We start from the raw sequence: 21,916 nt of genomic DNA, 5'->3' as shown, positions 1-21,916 counted from the left end.
CGCATGAGACCCCCGGCCTTCCTGCCCCCCGTATACCTGTCACTTCCTCCATTCGGGGTTAATTGGTTTGTCCCCAGTTTCCACTTTCCACCTCTCCCTTTGCCCGGCACGTGGCTTACATAAAAGTAGAAATCAGAGATGGAAAAACACCGAAGTATTCCATGGGAAGGCGCCGTGCCTGGGTATTTTGTTTTTCTTGCACTGGTGTGTCTGATGGACTGGACTTTGACTGTGGGGTTGGGGCTTCCTTGTTCTGAAATGGAATAACACAAGTTTCTGGAAGATAATTTGCCCTGTTGTCCAGCAAGAGAAGCGTCCGGGTCTTTTCCGCACGGATCGGTGGTAAAGAATAAAGTGGATTCTGCCCCCGTTTTCTCCGGAGGGCACGGCCGTTTCGAATTCCCATGCCTCATTTTTGGGGACAGCAACATCGTTCTCCGATAAAAGCTGGAGGTAGCTCTGTGAGTTCCTTGTAAGTAAAAAATATGTAACCATGCTTTTCTCTTTCTCTCTCCTTTTTTAAACAGGGTGTACAGCAAGCCGTGATTCCTGGGAAAACTAAAAAAGGTATGTGGCATTTTCTCTTACTTCATGAGGTTGGAATCTCTTGTTTTTTAGAAAAAGGAACAAACAAGCCCCAGTCTTTTATGTGTGCCTGACACATTGGGAGGTTGAGTCATCCCATAAAAGGGCTCCGGGCTCAGAGCCAGGAAACCTGAGTTCAAATCCCAGATCCCCTTTTACCAGCTCTGCCCCGTTTGGGTGGGTTCCCGTCAACTGTCTGCAGTGGAGATGACGTTCTCCGTTTTGCAGGAAGGTTGCAAAGATTAAACAAGCATATAGATACAAAAATATAAAAATGGCCAGGTGCAGTGGCTCACGCCTGTAATCCCAGCACTTTGGGAGGCTGAGTCAGGTGGGTCACCTGAGGTCAGGTGTTTGAGACCAGGCTGACCAACACAGCGAAACCCCGTCTCTACCAAAAGTACAAAAATTAGCAGGGCATGGTGGCAGGTGCCTGTAATCCCAGCTACTCTGGAAGCTGAGGCAGGAGAATCACTTGAACCTGGGAGATGGAGGTTGCAGTGAGCTGAGATCATGCCACCGTACACCAGCCTGGGCAATAGAGTGAGACTCTGTCTCAAAAAAAAAATATATATATATATATAGCATATATATTTTATACACACATATACCTATATATATGTATACACAGTGGCGTGCGCCTGTAGTCCCAGCTACTCAGGAGGCTGAGGCAAGAGGATTGCTTGAACCCAGGAGTTCGAGGTTGCAGTGAGCTATGATTGCACCACTGTACTCCAGCCTAGGTGACAGAGTGAGACCCGGTCTCTTAAAAAATATACCCAGTGTGGTGGCACGTGCCTGTCATCCTAGCATTTTGGGAGGCTGAGGCAGAAGGATCACTTGAGCCCAGGAGGTGGAGGCTACTGTGAGCTGTGATTGTGATTGCACCATGGGACTCCACGCTGGGCAACAGAGTGAGACCAGGTCTCTAAAGAAAAGAAAAAAATATATATCTATTTTATATTATATATAATATTATATTATAGTTCACTGCTATAATATACTATTATATCATAGCTCACTGCAATCTTGAACTCCTGGGTTCAAGCAATCCTTTTGCCTCAGCCTCCTGAGTAGCTGGGACTATAGGTGCACGCCACTGTGTATACATATATACATATAATATATACATATGTGTAATATATTATGTTACATATAATATATTACATACAATATATTACATGCAATACACACACGTATGCAATATTACATATAATGTGTACATGTATGTAATATTACATATAATATGTACGCGTATGTCATATTACATATAATATGCACGTGTATGTAATATATTATATATGATATGTACATGTGTGTGATATAATATATTACATATATGTACATATATGTGATGTAACATATTACATGCAATATGTGCATGTATGTAATATATTGTATGTAATGTGTGCATATATGTGATACATTATATGTAATGTGTACATGTGTGTAATATGACATATCACATGTAATGTGTGCATGTATGTAATATGATTATTACATGTAATGTGTGCGTGTATGTAATATGATATATTGCATGTAATGTGTGCGTGTATGTGATATGATATATTACATGTGATATGTACATGTATGTAATATGATATATTACATGTAATATGTACATATGTGTAATATGAGATGTAGTACATATAAAATATATATATTGCATATAATACATAACATATAATATATGGCATATAATATATAACATATATATTGCATATAAAATATGTATTACATATATACATATATATATATATGCTCAGCACCATGCTGGCATGTCAGTATCTAAGAGATGTGAGCTGAACCTGAAACCATCGCTGATCTGTTTCATTCACGTTTTTCTAGGAATTTGTCCATTTCGTGTAGATTACCTAATTGGGTGTCATACACTGGTTCATAATGCTACCGTGTTCTCTGATAATGCCTTTTATTTCCATAAAGTTGGTAGTAATGTCCTCCTTTCGTTTCTGCGTATAGTTATCTGCATCTTATTTCCTCTTTTTTTTTTTTTTTTTTTTTTTTGGTTTTGCTTTTGGTCAGCCCCGCTAGAGGTCTGTCAATCTCCTAGCTCTCTTCAAAGAACCAACTTTTGGTTTCGTCGACTCGCCAGTTTTTCTCATCTCTGTCTCGTTTATCGCTGCTCTGATCTTTACAATTTCCTTCCTCCTGCTGTCTTGGGGCTGCCTTCGTTCTTCCTTTTCTGGTTCCTTAAGGCAGCAGTCCTCAACCTTTTTGGCCCCAGGGAGTGGATTCGTGGAAGACAGTTTTTCCACAGACAGTGGGGAGGTGGGTGGGGTCAGGGGGGAGCCGGGAGGATGGTTTGGGACGATTCAAATGCATTACTTTTTTTGTGCACTTTGTTTCTGTTATTATGACATTGTAATATATAATCAAATAATTCCACAACTCACCATAATGTGGGATCACTGGGAGCCCGGAGCTTGTTTCCTGCAACTAGATGGTCCCTGGGCTGGGTGTGGTGGCTCACGCCTATAACCCCGGCACTTTGGGAGGCTGAGGCGGGTGGATCACTTGAGGTCAGGAGTTCGAGACTAGCCTGACCAACATGATGAACCCTCATCTCTACTAAAAATACAAAAATTAGCCAGGCGTGGTAGTGGGCACCTGTAGTCCCAGCTACTTGGGAGGCTGAGGTAGGAGAATTGCTTGAACCCGGGAGGCGGAGGTTGTAGTGAGCCGAGATCGCACCATTGTACTCCAGCCTCGGCAACAGAGCGAGACTCTGTCTCAATAACAAACAAACAAATAAAAACTAGATGGTCCCATCTGGAGGTGATGAGAGACAGTGACAGATCATCAGGCATTAGATTATTTCTGTTTGCTTGTTTTGAGACAGAGTCTCTCTCTGTTGCCCAGTCTGGAGTGCAGTGGCATGATCTTAGCTTACTGCAAACTCCGCCTCCTGGGTTCAAGCAATTTCCGGCAGATTTTTTGTATTTTTTAGTAGAGATGGGGTTTCATCGTGTTGGCCAGTCGAGGCCATTAGGCATTAGATTCTCATAAGGAGCGTGCAACCAAGATCCCTTACATGCACAGTTCACAATTGGGTTCACGCTTCTATGAGAATCTGATGCCACTGCTGATGGGACAGGAGGCGGAGCTCAGGCGGGAACGCAAGCGTTGGGGGGCAGCTGTGAACACACAAGCAGTCAGGCGCCGTGGCTCATGCCTGTAATCCCAGCACTTTGGGAGGTCAAGGTGGGTGGATCGCCTGAGGTCAGGAGCTCGAGACCAGACTGGCCAACATGGCAAAACCCCATCTCTACTGAAAATAAAAAAAATTAGCCGGGCGTGGTGACACATGCCTGTAATCCCAGCTACTTGGGAGGCTGAGGCAGAAAACTCACTTGAGCCCGGGAGGCAGAGGTTGCAGTGAGCTGAGATCGTGCCGTTGCACTCCAGCCTGGGGGCCAGAGCGAGACTCTGTCTCAAAATATGTGTGTGTGTATATATATATATTTTAATATATATTTTATTTATAAATATGTATATATGTTTTTATATATTTATATATATTTGTTTATATATTTATAAATACATATTTATATATTATAGATAATAGATAAATATATATTAATAAATACATATCCTTTTAAATATATTTTTATATAAATAATAAAAGATTGTATGAAAATATAATTTATCAGCATGGCAGGGCTTTTTGGCGTTCCCTAGATTTTGCCCCCAAGGTGAGTGCCGCATGGCCTCACCCTAGTCCCGGCCCCCACACACGACACTCAGGATGACGACGAAGACAGTGATGATTTAAAACCTGGCCGATGGCCGAGGGGTCGCACGTGCCCGTGGTGTCTGGTCTGGATCCTTCTACGTCCTTCTCCGTAAATATATTCTCCGTGGAGAAGTCCCTGCCCTCTCTCCTGTTTTCTGACCGGGAGACCAGACCTCCTTTGCTGGAGGTCAGACGGCCAGGGCGAGGTCCCCGGAGCCCGCCCTGAGCCCAGTCCTCTGGGACACACAAGTGCTGGCTGATGGCAGCGTGGCTGGACGGCAGGTGGCACGGAGCTGCCTGGGCAGGGCTCAGGTGTCTCCAGGCCGCAAGCTCAAGCTGCCAGCCACGTGGCCACGTGCGGTGGGGATTAGGTCCCTATGCTGCAGCATCTGCTGGGAGGGATGACAAGAGGCTCCAGCAATGACATCAGGCAGCTCTCGTTGGGCCCTGGCTAAGTCCCCTGGCCCTGTTCCCAGCAGCCGGGCCATCCCCACCACTGACGCCTCCCTGGTCCTCAGCTCCCCCTACTCAGCGACTCAGCAGATATCTCTCCCATGCCCCCTGCAGGCCAGGTCCACTGCTCCAATTCCTTTAGTTCTCCTAGGATCCCTGGGGAGCAGGGCTCATTGTCCCCATTTTATAGGTGGGGAAACTGAGGCTCGGCAACCAAAAGATGTGGCAAGGCCCGGGGGCTGGCCAGAGGCAGAGCGGGATTGGAGTCACGAGACTCGCCACAGAGCAGCTGGTGGTCCCTCAGGCTGTGCAGGCCACCTGCTCATCTGCACAAGCCCCTCAGAGCCCAGCAGGGCCATGGTCACTCTCCCTGGGGGACAGTCACAGAAGCTGGGGCTTGGTGAGGAGGTGAGCAGAGGTGGCCGGGAGCGGTGGCTCCTGCCTGTAATCGCAGCACTTTGGGAGGCTGAGGTGGGCGGAGATCACTTGAGGTCAGGAGTTCAAGGCCAGCCTGAACAACATGGTGAAACCGCGACTCTACCAAAAAATAAAAAAATTAGCCGGGCTTGGTGTTGGATGCCTGTAATCCCAGCTACTAGCTACTCAGGAGGCTGAGGCAGGAGAATCGCTTGAACCCGGGAGGCGGAGGTTGCAGTGAGCCGAGATTGCGCCACTGCACTCCAGCCTCGGCGACAGAGCAAGACTCCGTCTCAAAATAAGCCAGCAAGGAGGGTCGCCACGGGGGCTGGATGAGAGAGTGCCTCCCAGCCGCTCCTTCTCCTGCATTCTACCCACTTCCTGTGAGCCAGTCTCAACCCAAACACTCTTTCCCCATCCTGCAGGGATTCTGAGAATCAGGGCACCCCAGACCCAAGGCAGCCACGTTTCCCTTTTCCACTGAGAGCGGCAAGAGGCCTCGGCACTTCCTGGGGCAGCCCAGGACTTGGCCGTGTTTCTGCATTAGCAAGAAAAGGCGTAATGGAATTTGGATAGACAAGAAAAGGGGATGTAAGCGTGAGCAAAACCACACACTCCATTTCATTGTTAGAAATTCCGTGCGTGTCATCAAAACCTCATCTTGGGACAGAGGCCAAGACGAACTCACTGTCACAAGGAACTTTGTGCACAACAAGTGTGCTGGTTCCCCTGTCACCCCCGCCCTCACCCCCGGCCTGCTGGCTGACCCCAGACACAGCAGCCTTGTGGTTCCTCCCTCCTGGTCAGCTGGTGCCTGGTGCCTGGTAGCTGCAGTGGTGGTAGCTGCAGTGGTGTCTCTCCAGAGGGTTCTGGGGGAGAGACTGAAATTCCCATGCTTAGCCTTACAATGCCCCGGCCCCGTGCAAACCTCCAGATGAAAACACAGCCCTGGCCAGTGCGGTGGCTCACGTCTGTCATCCCAGCACTTTGGGAGGCCGAGACACGTGGATCACAAGGTCAGGAGTTCAAGACCAGCCTGGCCAAGATAGTGAAACCCCGTCTCTACTAAAAATACAAAAATTAGCCGGGTGCGGTGGCAGGCGCCTGTAATCTCAGCTACTCAGGAGGCTGAGGCAGAGAATTGCTTGAACCCAGGGGGTGGAGGTTGCAGTGAGCCGAGATCCGCCACTGCGCTCCAACCTGGGTGACAGAGTGAGACTCCATCTAAAAGAAAAAAAAAAACACAGCCCTGTTGAAGCCCTCCGTCCATGTCCTCCTCCACCTCCACCCCCACGGCTGCCATTTTTGCCAAAACATACATCCTGGACTTGCTTTCTTGCCGTTTGCTGTGTTTGAGCATCGAGCGTCGAGCCAGACACAGTTGGGTTGGCACAGGAGTCAGGGTTCTCTCCGGGGGTCCTGACAGCTTGCTGCCAAACCTTCATGTCCAGACCTAGTGTCCCCCCTGGGGTCCCTCGGGTCTGCAGTTGCCTTGGCATTGAGGATTCAAGGTGTGTGGCAGGAACAGGGACCCAGGAAACCCTTTGGTGGCCTCAGCCTGCCCAGCTTTGTCACTTGAAGCTGTCGGAATGCAAACAACATGCACAGTTCACGAGAAAGCCGCTCCTGGCTGGAACATCCCTTCGACCAGGGTCTCTGGGTCTCAGCATCTCTGACATTAGGGTCAGATTATTCTTGAGATGGGGTTGTCGCTGTTTGTTTGTTTTGTTTTGTTTTGTTTTTTGAGACAGAGTCTTGCTCTGTCACCCAGGCTGGAGTGCAGTGGCATGATCTCAGCTCACTGCCACCTCCGCCTCCTGGGTTCAAGCGATTCTTCTGCCTCAGCCTCCCAAGTAGCTGGAATTTCAGACAGGCGCCACCACCCCCGGCTACTTTTTGTATTTTTAGTGCAGATGGGGTTTCACCATGTTGCCCAGGCTGGTCTTGAACTCCTGACCTCAAATGATCCACCCGCTTTGCCCTCCTAAAGTGCTGGAACTATAGGCGTGAGCCACCGCGCTGGCCATCCCGGGCACTGCAGGGCACTGAGCAGCATCCCTGGCCTCCACCCACTCCATGCCAGGAGCACCCCCAAGTCATAACAACCACAAATGTCCCCTGACATCACCCAGTGTCTCCTAGGAGGGGGTCACGGTCCCCTCTAGTTGAGACCCCTCCCTTAGACTTAGCTCTTCACAGCGGCAAGTCTCTAAAACTTACATTCATCCCATTATTTGCTATTGGGTTTTTTTTCTTTTTTTCTTTTTTTCTTTATTTTTGAGACAGAGTCTCACTCTGCACCCAGGCTGGAGTGTAGTGGCACGATCTTGGCTCACTGCGACCTCCGCCACGTGGGTTCAAGCGATTCTTCTGCCTCAGCCTCCCGACTAGCTGGAATTTCAGACGCGCGCCACCACACCCGGCTAATTTTTGTATTTTTAGTAGAGATGGGGTTTCACCACGTTGGCCAGGCTGGTATCGAACTCCTGACCTCAAGTGAGCCACACACCTCAGCCACCCAAAGTGCTGGGATTACAGGTGTGAGCCACTGGGCCTAGCTAGGTTTTTTTTTTTTTTTTTCCAGACAGAGCCTCGCTCTGTCGCCCGTGCTGGAGTGCAATGGCGCGATCTCAACCCACTGCAACCTCCGCCTCCCGAGTTCACGGCATTCTCCTGCCTTAGCCTCCCGAGTAGCTGGGATTACAGGCACCCGCCACCACACCCAGCGAATTTCTTTTGTATTTTAGTAGAGACCAGGTTTCACCACGTTGCCCAGGCTGGTCTCGAACTCCTGAGCTCAGGCAATCCGCCCTCCTCGGCCTCCCAAAGTGCTGGGATTACAGGCGTGAGCCACCATACCTGGTTTTTTTTTGTTGTTTTTTGTTTTCCATTGTTAACATGAAAACATCCCTAATGATCCCTAGCCCTCAGGGAGAAGCTCCCTGGGCCTGTAGTTTTCCGGGACTTTCTAACAACACCAGGGCTGGAGTGGGGTGGCCCTGGAGATGTCACACATGATACTGGTGACCTCTAGCCATTCTGATGACGTGACCTGGAGCCCACGGGCCACAGCAGAGAACCCCAGGCTCGAGGTCCATCCTTGGCCATGTGTGTGCCCGGACGGGCCGGCCCCTGCTGCAGAGCCCAGAGGGGTGGGCGTACCAGGCCACGTATGCCCATGCACAGCAGCAGCACCTACTATGGATGGAGGTGGGGCAGGCACTCCACATCTGAGGGCTGCCTGGGCCTGGGAGCCTCTGTCCTGGGAAGGAGATCGGTCCTGGGAACAGAGTGGGTTCCAGGAAGTAACACCCTTTGTGAACTCCCTGCGCCACGGCCTCCAGCCCCTTCCATCCAAGTGGCGTCTTTGGTACCCAGCGTCTGGGATGTGCTGGGGTTGGCAGAACAAAGGCCTCAAAGACATCCATGTCCTAATCCCTGGGAGCTGTGGCTGTGTCACCACACATGGAAAAAGGGACTCTGCAGGTGGGATTGAGTGAAGGACCCCCTGAGTCATGAGAGCACCACCGTGGATGATCCAGGGTGGGGGGGCGCAGTGACCTCACAGGATCCTCACGAGAGGAGGCAGGAGGGTGAGAGTCAGAGAGACTGGAAGAGGCTGTGCTGTGTCTGTGAAGGGGGAGGAAGGGTCCCGAGCCGAGGGATACGGGCACCTCTAGGCGAAAGGCGGGAAAGAGATTCTCCCCTGGAGCCTCCAGGAGGGACCAGTCCTGCCCGTGCCTTGATTTTAACCCAGTGAGGCCCATGTTGGACTCTGAGCCCAGAGCTGTGAGATGAGAAACGTGTCGTGTGCAGCAGCCACAATGTCACAGGACACAACGAACGTCCAGGGAGCTGCCAGTGTGCCGAGAAGGGGTTTTAGTGCAGCCTGGCTGTGCATAGATGATTGCAATCAGGGGCTTCTCAGAGGGGATGACATCGGTGGGGCTTTGCAGGATGTGTAGGAGTTTTCTGGTGGGGGGGGCCTGAGTGGAGAAAGACCCACCTGTGCTGAGGTGGGAAGGCCCGGTACTGCCCTCTGGTATCTTCCTAACCCTCCTGCCCTTCAGCTCCCGAGCACCACCGTCACGAGGCCGGTGCTGCCCCTTGCCCTGGCCCGGGGCCAGGGTGACAGCATTTCCTCAGCCGGAAAGCCCAGAACTGGAGTGACAGGAGCCACGGGGTTCAGTGTCCTGGCCCGGCCCCGGTTCCCGGGCTTGCAAACTCTCACATGACCGTGGTCATCCCCCGCCCCCGCCGACCCCACCGCCGGGTGGACAGAGAGCAGCTTTTCTTTTCTCCTGCTCCCGTCACCGCGGCGACCAAACCCACACTGGCGGCGCGTCACCCTCTGTCATCGCGGCCTCTTTGTCTGAACAAGCTGGCTCATTCTTAGGCTCCAAGCTCCGGCCGAAGGCAGCGGCGGGACCTGCCCCGCTGGTCTATTTTTCACTTTCTCGTGGGCACCTCATTCATTCCCTCTCTTTAGCCCCTTCTAAATATAGCTGCCCCGGGGACCGATTTAGCCTGAGAGCAAAGGGCCCGCACTGACAGGGTCAGTCACAAGGCGCTATTTTCCAGCCAGGGTGTGGCCTTCCCTTCCGTGTGGCAGAGGCCCTCCCCCTGCAGCCCTGGGCCCCACGGCCCTGCCTTGAGGTCACAGAGCCACCAACGGTCAGAGCTGGCACGGAAGGCCCCACACACAGCTGCCCTCCCAGGCCCTGCTGGGCGACCTGGCCCTGGAGAGGCTGCAGGTGCAGGGTGGGTGCCCACCCTGGGTGCAGGGTCTCTGCATGCAGACCCAGGCCCTGGGGTTCTGTGGAGCGGGCAGCAGGTGTGGCCAGTCTCAGACCTGTCTCTTGTATTGAAGTTTCCATCTCAGTCGGGCTCCCCGGGCTCTGCGTGGGTCCCCTCTTTGGCGTCCTGGTGAGAACATGGCAGGCCGTGGGGGGTCTGCATCCCAGCTGCCAGGGGACACATCAACGCCTGATCGTTGCCCTGTGCCTTCTCACCCTGATGCCCTGTGTCTGCTCTCGAAGCTGTGTGCACCTTTCTTTTTCGTTTGTTTGTTTTGTTTTGTTTTGTTTTGTTTTGTTTTGTTTTTGAGGCAGAGTCTCGCTCCGTTGCCCAGGCTGGAGTGCAGTGGCGTGATTTTGGCTCACCGCAACCTTTACCTCCCGGGTTCAAGCAATTCTCCTGCCTCAGACTCCCGAGTAGCTGGCATTACAGGTGCCCACTACCACTCACGGCTAATTTTTTTGTATTTTTAGTAGAGAGGGGGTTTCACCATGTTGGTCAGGCTGGTCTCAAACTCCTGATCTCAGGTGATCCACCCGCCTCAGCTTCCCAAAGTGCTGGGATTACAGGCATGAGCCACTGCACCTGGCCTTTTTTTTTTTTTTTTTTAAGACAGTTTCACTCTTGTTGCTTAGGCTGGAGTATAGTGGCGCAATCTTGGCTCACTGCAACCTCTGCCTCCCAGGTTCAGGCAATTCTCCTGCCTCAGCCTCCTGAATAGCTGGGATTACAGGCATACACTACCATGCCCAGCTAATTTTGATTTTTTTTTTAGTAGAGATGGGGTTTCACTATGTTGACCAGGCTGGTCTCGAACCCCTGACGTCAAGTGATCCGCCCGCCTCGGTCTCCCAAAGTGCTGGGAATACAGGCATAAGCCACTGTGCCCGGCCTATGTGTACATCTTTCTGCAGAGTCTAAACCAGGGTCCCCTAGGCACTGTAGACATGGCGGCCAGATTGTTCTCTGAGGTGGGCCTGTCCTGGGCACTGCAGGGTGCTGAGCAGCATCCATGGCCTCCACCCACTCCATGCCAGGAGCACCCCCCAGTTATGACAACCACAGATGTCGCCAGACAGCGGCCAGGGTCCCCTGGGGGGCGGAATTACCTCTAGGTGAAACCCCCAGGGATAGGGGATTCCACGGACCCCCAAGAGACTCTGCGTCCCATGATCCTCTGCTGTGCTGAGGTCCCAGGAGGCTGCACACAATGAAATCCACACCGAGCTGGGAGGGAGAGAGGAGGTGAATCCCAGGAGTTGGGGGTTCCCCTGGTTCACACCATCCCTCCCATTGGGAGCTTATTCTGGTGTGGGTAGGGATTTAACCCCATTTTCCCCAAATAATTAACTCAGGGTCTCCTCCCTCAGCACTGTGGACAGTGGGGTAAGATCCTTCTCTGGGGTGAGGCTGTGCTGGGCACTTACGGTTGCTGAGCAGCGTCCTGGCCTCCACCCACTCCATGCCAGGAGCTCCCCCAACCCCGACAACCACAGATGTCTCAGGCATCGCCCAGGGTTTCCTGGCGGGGCTGAATCACCCACCCCCCCCCCAATTAAGAGCCACTGTTGGCCCAGCACGGTGGCTCATGCCTAAAATCCCAGCACTTTGAGAGGCCAAGGTGGGCAGATCACCTGAGGTCAGGAGTTTGAGACCAACCTGGCCAACATGGTGAAACCCCATCTCTACTAAAAATGCAAAAATTAGCTGGGCGTGGTGGGGATGGGGGGCGCCTGTAACCCCAGCTACTCAGGAGGCTGAGGCAGGAGAATCTCCTGAACCCGGGAGGCGGAGGTTGCAGTGAGCAGAGATCGCGCCACTGCACACCGTCCTCAGGGGCTTCTGTGAGATGCACTGAGGTCCACATGGCTCCCGGGGGTGCTCACGGCTGAGGCCCTCGTGCCCACAGCAGGTGTGCAGATGTGCACATTGACGCAGGTGCCCGGGGACACAGCTCTCTGCAAACCCAGCTGCCCCAGCCACTGTACGAAGGCGACTTGTTCCTCACAGTGCGTCGGAGCCTTCTCTTCTCTCCCAAACTACTGTTCCGTTTTGTTTGGGTTTGGATCTTTTCCTCTCTAAACATAACACCCTGTCTCTCTTGTCTCTGAACACTGTGTTCTCAGAAGCAGTCATCCCTCCACGGGGAAGGGCTGACGTTTCCACTCCAAGCATTGTCTCCCCTCCTGCCAAATCTGGTTGCTGGTTTTGTTGCTTGGGGTTTATTTTTCTTTCCTTTTTCGAGGCAGGCAGAGGTTTGGAGGGGTGAGAGGTGGGGGATTGCCAGACCCCCAGGAGGAAAGAGTCCAGGAGCTCTGCGAGCTATAAAGCTACTGGTTCTGGAAGTTTTAAAGCCAGATGAAGGTTGCTTCTGTTCTCACGTTGCTGCTGCAGGCCGGCCGCCCCTCCCGCCTTCAAGGCCACCTTCCCCCGGGGCTGACTCACCCCGGCACGCCGCGCCACACAAGGCTGGCTCTGCTTTGATGAGCAGACTGGAAAAGCGCAGCCGCCTCATTGTGGAGCTGCCTGGAAGCCATCAGAGCCCGCTCTGAGCTGGAATTCGCTGAGCCTGACTTCCTGTGCCATCAGGAGAGCAAACGCACGCCGGCCTTAGGAGCCGGTTTACAGGAAGCAGCCGTGGGGGGACGGTTTGCTCGGCTCATGGAGAAGCAGCCACCCTCTGCACGGGTTTTAATGCTGCACCCTCATCTCAGGGCTGTGAAAAGAAAAATTGCAGGCCGGGAGTGGGGGTCCATGCCCGGGATCCTAGCACTTTGGGAGGCCGAGGCAGAGGGATTGCTTGAGCCCAGGAGTTTGAGACTGGCCTGAGCAATACAGTGAGGCCCCAGCTCTAAAAGAAAAAATATTAAAAATTAGCCGGGCATGGTGGTGCACACCTGTAGTCCCAGCTACTCAGAAGGCTGAGGTGGGAGGATCTCTGGAGGCCAGGAGGTCAAGGCTGCAGTGAGCTGTGATTGCACCACTGCACTCCAGCCTGGGTGACAGAGCAAGACCCTGTGTCAAAAAAAAAAAAAAAAAAAAAAGGAGGCCAGGCACGGCGTCTCATACATGGAATCCCAGGACTTTGGGAGGCCAAGGCGGGTGGATCACTTGAGATCAGGAGTTTGAGACCAGCCTGGCCAACATGGTGAAACCCTGTCTCTACAAAAAAATAAAAATAAAAAATAAGCCTGGTGTGGTGGTGGATGCCTGTAATCCCAGCTACTCGGGAGACTGAGGCAGGAGAATCACTTGAACCTGGGAGGCGGAGGTTGCAGGGAGCCGAGATGGTGTCATTGCACTCCAGCCTGGGCGACAGAGCGAGACTCTGCCTCAAAAACAAAACAAAACAAAACAAAAACCACCAAAAAAAAAAAAAAGGAAAACAGCAGAGATGATATGTGCAGCATGCTCAGTCCAGCGTTTAACACCTAGCAGCAGCAGATGGCAAATAAGAGCTGAAGCTGTCCTGGGCTGTGGGACCCATGCCTGCTCACCGGGGGGCCCTCCAGCCTGGAGACCCCAACCAGTCCCATCCTGGCCTTGCGTATCAGCTCCTTACACTGCGTAAGGAATTACTGCACACGTGGTGGCTTAGAGCAACACGCCTGCCTGAACTTACAGTTCTGGAGGTCGTGGTGCAATGGCGTCCTCTGCCCAGGGTCTCCCAGGCTGAAACGGAAACGTGAGCCGCCTGCTGTCTGACGCAAAGCTTCCAGTTGTCGTCCCCAGCTCATTCAGGTTCTTCCTGAATTCACTTCCTTGCAGTCGTAGGGCGCAGTCCCCCTTTCCTTGCTGGCTGTCAGTAATAAACATTCAGTGCACAAATGAAAAAACCCACCCCAGGCCAGGCGCGGTGACTCGCACCTGTAATCCCAGCACTTTGGGAGGCCGCGGTGGGTGGATTGCTTGAGGCCAGGAGTTCAAGACCAGCCTGGGCAACATGGTGAAACCCCGTCTCGACTAAAAAATACAAAAGTTAGCTGGATGTGGTTGTGAGCGCCTGTAATCGCAGTTACTCGGCAGGCTGAGGCAGGAGAATCACTTGAACCCGGGAGGCGGAGGTTGCGGTGAGCCGAGATCACGCCATTGCACTCCAGCCTGGGTGACAGAGCAAGACTCCATCTCAAAAAAAAAAAAAAAAAGAACACACAGCGCTGCCTCCCATGAGCCTAGCCAAGGCCCGACTGTGCACCTGCCACAGGGAGCTCTTTGGAAGGGCCGCCCTGCAGCCAGCCCCAGACAGGAGGCCCGGCAGCACTGGGTACAGAAGCACCATTTCTTCCCATCTCAGCCCTCGGCCCTGATCAGCCTCTCTTATTTTATTTTTATTTTTATTTTCTTGAGACAGAGTCTCACTTTGTCCCCCAGTCTGGAGTGCAATGGTGAAATCCTAGCTCACTGCAACCTCAAACTCCTGGCCTCAAGCCATCCTCCCGCCTCAGCCTCCCAGAGTAGCTGAGACTACAGGCTTGTGCAACCACACCCAGCTTACCTTTTAATTTTTTTTTTTTTTTTGATGGAGTCTTGCTGTGTCGCCCAGGCTAGAGTGCAGTGGCGTGATCTCGGCTCACTGCAACCTCCGCCTCCCAGGTTCAAGCGATTCTCCTGCCTCAGCCTCCTGAGTAGCTGGGATTACAGGTGCCCACCACCATGCCAGGCTAATTTTTTTGTTTTTTGTATTTTTAGTAGAGACGGGGTTTCACCATCTTGGCCAGGCTGGTCTCGAACTCCTGACCTCGTGATCCACCCACCTCGGCCTCCCAACCTGCTGGGATTACAGGCGTGAGCCACTGCCCCCGGCCTTGATTTTTTTACTTAGAGACAGGGTCTCGCTGTATTGCCCAGGCTGGAGTGCAGTGGTGCCATCCCAGCTCACTGCACCCTCATTATGTTCTCCTGAAATTCGGCTTCGCTTCCCCAAGAACTTTTATTTTTATTTTTTTATTTTAGAGACAGGGTCTCACTGTGTTGCCCCAGGCTGGCTTTGAACTCCTGGCCTCAAGCAATTCTCCTGACTCGGCCTCCCAAAGTGCTGGGATTACAGGCACGAGCCGCCGCACCCAACCTGATCAGCCTCTTTTAACAGGGTCTGGGGGACTCAGGACCTTCCCTGCTGACGGAGGAACCCTCGGTAGCTCCCGCTCCCTCACCTCTCTGGCCGCCAGGCCCAGGAGCCGCTCGGTAAAGTCCCTGTCTCTGCCAGGCTGGGTGCATTCTTGACATTCCTGTCCTTTTACGCAGGCCGCCCCGGCCAGCTCTCAGAAGCCTCCACCGGCTGCACGCTCTCTCCCTGCTGGTGAGAAGATGGCCCTGGCGGCGGCGGCTCCTGGTCGGTTTATCGAGCCGGGAGTGGCACTTTCCCAACTATGAGAACTATGCTTGGAATTCAGAGCCACCGCCAGCCTCTCTGGGTCTCGCTGTCACGGCTTCCTGTGCAGCTGGAAAACACCTCCAAGAGTGGCCGTGGCATCACAGACCTAAAAAAGGAGCTGGGTTTGCTCCGGCAGGTCTCCCCGGGAGGAGGGAAGCCAGTCTGTCCCGCTGCCCGGTGGGCCTCGCTGTCTGCTCGGCAGAGACAGGCCAGGCAGGTTTGGACTTCTCGGGATGCTCCAGCCTCAGCGCCCCCAGGGTCCCCGCGAAATCTCCAACCACCCCAGGCCTGCTGTCTGCTTCTTGGCTTTACAGCCCAGGACACCTGGATTCAGCCCATCCACCCCCGAGCAGGGGCCCACGCACCCACCCTCTGCACAGGCTGGGCACGCCGTCGGGCTAAGGGTCCCGACAAGAATCAGTCTTAGAGCACAGGCCGAGTGTGGAGGCTCCGTCTGTAATCCCAGCACTTTGGGAGGCTGAGGCAGGAGGATCACTGGAGGCCAGGAGATCAAAACCAGCCTGGACAACATAGTGAGACCCCCATCTCTACAAAAAATTAAAAAATTAGGGGGCCATGGTGGTGTGTGCCTGTGGTCCCAGCTACTTGGGAGGCTGGGGCAGGAGAACGGCTTAGGCCCAGGAGTTCAAGTTTTCAGTGAGCTGGGATCACACTACTGTACTCTAGCCTGGGCAATAGAGTAAGACCCCTTCTCAGAGAAGAAAAAGAAAGAAAGAGAGAGAAAGAGAGAGACGGAAAGAAGGGAGGAAGGAGAAAAGAAAAGAAAGAAATTGAGAAAGAAACAGAGAGAGAGAGAGAGAGAGGGAGGGAGGAGGGAAGGAAGGGAGGGAGGGAAGGGAGGGAGGGAGGGAGAGCCAGAGAGAAAGAGAAAGAAAGAAGAAAGAAAAAAGGAAGGAAAGAGAGAGAGAAGGAGGGAGGAAGGAAGGAAGGCAGGAAGGAGAGGGAGAGAGAAGAAAGAAAGAGAAAGAGGGAGGGAGGAAGGGAGGGAGGAAGGAAGGAGAAAGAAGAGGTGTGAGTCCCTGGGATGGTGTGTATTTGGAATGCAGAACTTTAGGCCACTGGATGAGCAAGCCCTCTAGGTGGTTCTCCCTAAATCCTTTGGCCAATGTGACAGGGCAGCTGGGGGAGGGACGACACCCAGCCTCCAGCACAGAGGTCCATTCAGGGCTCCACTGGGACCGTGTCAGGTGTGTGTCCATCCCCCATTGGATATCGTATGCGTCTAAAATTGAGCTTATGGCCGGGCGCGGTGTCTCCCGCCTGTAATCCCAGCACTTTGGGAGGCCGAGGCGGGCAGATCACCTGAGTTCAGGAGTTCGAGACCAGCCTGGCCAACATGGTGAAACCCCGTCTCTACTAAAAATACAAAAATTAGCCAGGCGTGGTGGCAGACACCTGTAATCCCAGCTGCTCGGGAGGCTGAGGCAGGAGAATCGCTTGAATCAGGAAGCAATGGTTGCAGTGAGCCGAGATCACGCCTTTGTACTCCAGCCTGGGTGACAAGAGGGAAACACCATCCAAAAAAAAAAAAAAAAAGTTGGTATATATGTTTATTTCTCAGTTTGTGAAACTATCCTTAATTTATTGTCGTCACAAACAAATTTCAATTCTGATTACTATGCAAGAAAAAAACAGAAGATAATCTGCTTTGCAACACAGTTTATAGTTCATTTGTATACAGGAACATGCAATATATGAAAAATTACTAACTAAACTACAAGTATTAAATACCTAAATTAGTTAACAGTTTATTATAATTTATTTAACAATCTAGGGCTGGGTGCCGTGGCTCACGCCTGTTATCCCAGCACTTTGGGAGGCCGAGGTGGGCGGATCATGAGGTCAGGAGATCGAGACCATCCTGGCTAACACGGTGAAACCCTGTCTCTACTAAAAATACAAAAAAAAATTAGCCAGGCATGGTGGCAGGCGCCTGTAATCCCAGCTACTCGGGAGGTTGAGGCAGGAGAATGGCTTGAACCCAGGACGCAGAGTTTGCAGTGAGCTGAGATTGCGCCGCTGCACTCCAGCCTGGGAGACAGAGTGAGACTCCATCTCAAAAAAAAAGAAAAAAAAGAAAAATATATATATCTAAGAAGTCTGAAGCCATCAGCACTTCCAATGCAGTGAGGAAATCAGGAATCTCAGCGGAGCTGTTAGAGTAGTGAACCTTGTAAGTAAAATACATGCATGCCTTTCTATTGTGTTTTTTTAAAGACAGGGTCTTGCTCTGTTGCCCAGGCTGGAGTGCAGCGGTGCAATCATAGCTCACTTCAGCTTCCAACTCCTGGGCTCAAGCAGTCTTCCTGCCTCAGCCTCCCAGGTAGCTGGGACTACAGGTATGCACCACCATGCCAGGCTAATTCTTTTTTTTTTTTTTTGTAGAGACGGGGGTCTCACTATGTTGCCCAGGCTGGTCTCAAACTCCTGGCCTCAAACAGTCCTCCTGCCTTGGCCTCCCAAAGTGGTAGGATCACAGGCATGAGTCACCACCACTGCTGATGGCCTGACACATGCTTTGGTTAGCATCGTGGAGGGATCTCTCTAAAATTGACCTGGTCGGTTTCATTCTCAGCAGATTGACCTGGGCCACTCAGCACGGCTTTCCTTGTTCCTGATGCTCGTGTATGTTCTCTTTTTACAATAAAGTCATCATCGTCAGAAGATACCAGTTTACCATCCATGGCATCAGGGCCTCCATAGCCACTGCAGCTTTTCTCCTCTCCATTCATTGTTGTTTTGTTTTGTTTTGTTTTGTTTGAGAGAGAGTCTTGCTCTGTTGTCCAGGCTGGAGGGCAGTGGCGCAATCATAGCTCACTACAGCCTCCGCCTTCCAGGTTCAAGCAATTCTCCCACCTCAGCCTCCCGAGTAGCTGGGACTACAGGCATGCACCACCACATCCGGCTGATGTTTGTATTTTTTGGTAGAGATGGGGTTTCACCGTGTTGGCCAGGCTGGTCTGGAACTCCTGACTGCAAGTGATCTGCCTGCCTCGGCCTCCCAAAGTGCATTCATTATGTTCTTTTGAAATCTGTGTCGCTTCCCTCAAGACCTTTCATAATTTCTCGTCAGCCCCGCAGTCACCGTAACCGGGTCCCAGCCTAACACCACAACCCCCACTCCAGGGCCAGTTTCCCGCCTCCAGCTTCCTGTCCCATCAGAACCGTACACTTTGAGCATGCTCAGTGTATTATATGTTGATTACATTTATATATTATGACCCTATTCTATATTCTATATCAGATTTATTTTATTATAGCCAGGTGCCATGGCTCACGCTTGCAGCCCCAGTGATTTGGGAGGCTGAGGCAGGAGGATCACTTGAGACCAGCCTGGGCAACATAGCTGTAGAGACTTCATCTCTACAAAAAATAAAAAACTAGCCAGGCCTAGTGGCATGCACCTGTAGGCCCAGCTACTCAGGAGGCCCAGGCAGGAGGATCGCTTGAGCCCGGGAGTTGGAGGCTGCAGTGAGCTATGATTGCACCACTGCACTCCAGCCTGGGCAACAGAGTGAGAACCTCGCTCTAAAAATATGTATGTGGCCGGGCGCGGTGGCTCATGCTTGTAATCCCAGCACTTTGGGAGGCCGAGGCGGGCGGATCACGAGGTCAGGAGATGGAGACCATCCTGGCTAACACGGTGAAACCCCGTCTCTACTAAACAAAATACAAAAAATTAGCCGGGCGCGGTGGCGGGCACCTGTAGTCCCAGCTACTTGGGAGGCTGAGGCAGGAGAATGGCGTGAACCCGGGAGGCGGAGCTTGCAGTGAGCAGAGATCACACCACTGCACTCCAGCCTGGGCGACAGAGCGAGACTCCGTCTCAAAAAATATATAAAAATAAAAATAAAAATATGTATGTATATATATTTTATTATCTGTATAATAAAATATACACATACACAAATGGAGTCTGACCAGGAAGCACAGACTGTACCCCAAGGCCAAGAGAGCCCCTCCCGAGAACCCAGGGTGGCCCAGCCTCTGCACAGAACCCCTAGAGTGTCGTGGAGCACAGGGGAAACCGCTGTCTAGTTCTGAACTTTACAGCCGAGAAAGCTGAGGCTCAGGGAAGTCCAGGGGACGTGCTCAGAACCAGGTCTCCAGCCCAAGAAAGTCCTCCCTGTCGGGACCTCACTGCAGGCCTCCTGTGCTCTGTCACATATACGACCCACACACGCTTCAGTGCGGCAGTGCTCTTGTCTGCAAGCCAGAAACACAGATCTTATATTTCTTGCTCCAAGACAAACAAAACATCGATTGTTTTAATCTTTCACTTTAGTTCTGATTAGGAAGAAAACATGTGGCTTCAGTTTCAAAAACAGCAAGCTGAGGCCCTTTTCTTTTCTTTTCTTTTCTTTTCTTTTTTTTTTTTTGAGATGGAGTTTCGCTCCTGTTGCCCAGGCTGGAGTGCAATGGTGCAGTCTCGGCTCACTGCAACTGCCGCCTCCCAGGTTCAAGCAATTCTCCTGCCTCAGCCTCCTGAGTAGCTGGGACTACAGGCGCCCACCACCACGCCCGGCTACTGTTTTTGTATTTTTAGTAGAGACGGGATTTCATCATGTTGGCCAGGCTGGTCTCAAACTCCTGACCTCGTGATCCGCCCACCTCGGCCTCCCAAAGTGCTGGGATTACGGGCGGGAGCCACCGCGCCCAGCCTTCTTTTCTTGTTGAGATGTGTCTCACTCTGTTGCCCGGCTGAAGTACAGTGGTGTGGTCATAACTCACCGCAGCCTCCAACTCCTGGACTCAAGCGATCCTCCTGCCTCAGCCATCCAAGTAGCTGAGACTATAGGCACACACCACCACACCCAGCTAATTTTCTTATTTTTGTACAGGTGGGGTTTCACTCTGTTGCTCGGGCTGGTTTCAAACTCCTGGGCTCAAGTGACCCTCCCACCTTGGCCTCCCGAAGCACTGGAATTCCAAGCATGAGCCACCACACCTGGCCCAGGATTTCAACATATGAACTTGATGGGGTCAGAGGAGGACACAAATATTTAGTCTGCAACAAACAGCCCATATGACTTTCCGAGTGTACCGTGTTCTAGGAATTCCGAGTCAAGGTCACCTGGTGCTAGAAGCCATTAAAAAACATGTGTTCCAAAAAGAAATAACATTTGAAGCCTGCATCGTAAAGAAGGAATATGTCACAGGGGAAAGAGATCTTCCAGGGTTGAGGTCGACATCTGCAGAGACAGGCATAGCCCCCGCTTTAGGCCCCAAGCAAATGTCTCTTGAGCATTTATATACCAGGTTCTGGGGACAACAATTCAGATCTTTTTTTTTTTTTTTTGAGACAAGGTCTTACTCTGCTGCCCAGGCTGGAGTGCAGTGGCATGATCTCGGCTCACTGCAACCTCCACTTGCTGGGCTCAAGCGATTCTCCCACCTCAGCCTCCTGAGTAGCTGGGACTACAGGTGTGCACCACCACACCCAACTAGTTTTTTGTATTTTTTTTTTTTTTTGTAGAGTCAAGGTTTTGCCATGTTGCCCAGGCTGGTCTCGAACTCTTGGGCTCAAGTGATCCTCCTGCCTCAGCCTCCCAAAGTGCTGGGACTACCAGCATGAGCCACTGCACCCAGCCCCCAGATCTTTGGCCTCATGAGGCTGACAGTCCAGTAGGCATACAACTCAAATATCAAATTATAAATACTACAAGAAAAGAAACAGAGGGCCATGAGAGAGTGATGTGGTGGGCTGAATGACTGGCTCCAAGATTGTTGTAACTGTTAATTTTATGTGTTAATTTGACTGGTCCATGGGGTGCACAGATATCTGTTTAAATGTTATTCTGTGTGTGTCTGTGAGAATGTTTCTGGATGAAATGAACCATTGGCTGTGTAAAGCATATTGCTCCCCCTCCCCAATGTGGGGGCCTCATCTAATCAGTTAAAGCCCTCAATAGAACAAAAATGCTAAGTAAGAGATAATTCCTCCTGCCTGGCAGCCTTCAATCTGACAGATAGGTTTTTCCAGCCTTTGAACTCCAGTGGAAACATCTGCTCTTGGGTCTCAAGCCTGCTGGCTTTCAGACAGAAACTATCAGTTCTCGTGTCTCTCTAGCTTGCCAATTGTACATCTTGTGGCTTCTCAGCCTCCATAATTATGTGAGCCAATTTCTTATAATAAATATCTTCTGGACAAGCCATCTACCTTCTCTGGGTCTTAGTTTCCCAGGGACAGCCATCTCCCTCATGGCCCCCTCCAGGGTTTCCGAATCTGGAAAATGCTGAGCTCATGAGGCCACAGGGTGAGAAAGGAGATGATCCTGGAGCCATGCATCAGAGAAGGCAGTTCTTTGATGGGATTGGAGCTGGGGGAAGAATTCCTAGCAGTGGGAATTGAACAATAAGCCTTGATTTTTGCACTTGATTTTGTAAGGAATTGGAAGCTGCTGGTGGTTTCTGAGTAGGGGAGGAACAGATTCAACTGCATTTTCAGAAGCGCACTCTAGCTGTTAGGAGATGGAGGGAGTGGGGAGTGGAGCGGAGGCCACTGGTGGAGTACA

The 21,916-nt window shown here is 51.9% G+C and overlaps 1 protein-coding gene across 2 annotated transcripts in view; it reads left to right on the top strand.

Moving 5' to 3' along the window:
* Positions 1–21,916, top strand: part of GNG7 (G protein subunit gamma 7) — a 198,204-nt gene that overhangs the window by 153,160 nt on the left and 23,128 nt on the right. For both annotated transcript variants that reach the window (XM_063600752.1, XM_008972591.6), the window contains exon 3: positions 528–567. The gene's annotated coding sequence lies outside the window, so the exon portion shown is untranslated. The remainder of the gene's footprint in view (positions 1–527; positions 568–21,916) is intronic.

Source organism: Pan paniscus, chromosome 20, assembly GCF_029289425.2.
Source record: "Pan paniscus chromosome 20, NHGRI_mPanPan1-v2.0_pri, whole genome shotgun sequence".
Classification (NCBI taxonomy): Eukaryota; Metazoa; Chordata; class Mammalia; order Primates; family Hominidae; genus Pan; species Pan paniscus.
The sequence above is the reverse complement of the archived record's forward strand: the minus strand, read 5'-3'. Positions and strand labels throughout refer to the sequence as shown.